Source organism: Pteropus vampyrus, unplaced genomic scaffold (assembly GCF_000151845.1).
Source record: "Pteropus vampyrus isolate Shadow unplaced genomic scaffold, Pvam_2.0 Scaffold326, whole genome shotgun sequence".
NCBI classification, from domain to species: domain Eukaryota; kingdom Metazoa; phylum Chordata; class Mammalia; order Chiroptera; family Pteropodidae; genus Pteropus; species Pteropus vampyrus.
Window position 1 is genome coordinate 2,177,576 of NW_011889107.1, and position 1,542 is coordinate 2,179,117.

The 1,542-nt window shown below is 39.6% G+C and overlaps 1 pseudogene; it reads left to right on the forward strand.

Annotated features, from left to right (window-relative positions):
* Positions 1-227: 227 nt before the first annotated feature.
* LOC111730649 lies at positions 228-346 on the forward strand (annotated as a pseudogene).
* Positions 347-1,542: the final 1,196 nt, after the last annotated feature.

Here is a 1,542-nt window from a genome sequence, read left to right on the forward strand (position 1 = left end):
ACTGGAATTGAAAATGTTAGGAGCAACCATATGATCCTAAGTACTTAAAGCAAACTTTCAGCTGGGTTCTGAAAATTAGGGTTTGGTTCCACTGCAAACAGACTCACTTGGTCTTTCCAAGGGGTTACGAGTTAGGAGTGGTTGAATGGATATAGTTCAGTCTTAAGGAAATTAGTAGCTCTTATTTGGGGCTAAAATACAAAGAATTTTTTTTTTTTTTTAAAGCAGTTTATGGCCATGCCATCCTGAACACGCCTGATCTCGTCTGATCTCGGAAGGTAAGCAGGGGCGGGCCTGATTAGTACTTGGATGGGAGACCGCCTAGGAATACCAGGTGCTATAGGTGATAGAAAAAAGTAAATAAAAATAAAAAATCTCCCTAAATGTAAATGATTAAAAATAAATAAAAATTTAAAAAGATTAAAAAAATAAAGGGGAGGCCATCAGTTGTTTCTCATGATCAGATCACAGAGAGACTTTTCAAGATACTCACCCTTATCTTCTCACTCCATAGTGAGGACACGGAAGCCTGCAGAAGAAATTAGCTCAAGATCCCAAGGAGTCAGCAGTGGTCTCAGCCTCTAAGATGTCCCAGTTTCAATCACTTTTTCTTTCAATAGATTCTTATTTGACAATCCTCTGTTACCTACTGGGATAAGAGCTAAGCAACGACATAGGCAAGGGGGTGCTTTAGACTTAGGGTGAGAAGGCAGAAGGATGGAATTTCTAGAGATGACAAAACAAGGCAACAAGTTTAAGGGTCAGAGAAAAGGTCTTAAAATCTTAACCACAGGCATAATACAGGGATGGTAAAAATGTTTGAGTCATTTCATAGCTAACTGGTCAAAGTGGATGAAAACTTCATAAGAGTATTAAGAACACACTGCTTCCCTTGTCAGTAGACACCGATGTCCCACAACACACTGAATCTCAGCATATCTTGAGACCAAGATCATCTTGGCTTTCTATTCTCTTCTCCAAAATCCCTTCTTTCCCTTTAGTCCCACTGCAACTGGATGCATCACTATTGAATCCTTATGTTTTCCTCAAAACATTTTCTTCACTCTCCAAGGCCCACCAATCCTCTTTAAATTTCTCAATTTCATTTACTCTTCCCTCTACTGCAAATGTCAGTACTCTCACTACCTCTGCCTCAATTACTTCATCTTATTACCTATTGTTTCCATTCTCAGCCCCTCAAATCACACTCATTTGAAGTGATTTATAAATTACTGTTTTGTTTAAAATCCTTCAAAGGCTCTCAGCTGCCTAAGGACTCAAGTCCAAACTCTTTAAGTGTTCATATGGTTTGGTTCCTGCTTATCTATCTCGAGAAGAAATCTCACTCATGCTGGTACTCCTGCTCTGTTTACTCCTGTCAAATTATCTGTAGTTCCCTGGACACACGACTTCATACCTCTGAATTTGCTATGCCCTTCATGTTCTGCTTGGCATACCCTCTCCTTTCTATCTGGACAACCCCGGTCATCTTCTTCTGGGAGCTATTTTGACTCCCAAAGCTAATTACTCAATGTGAGAATT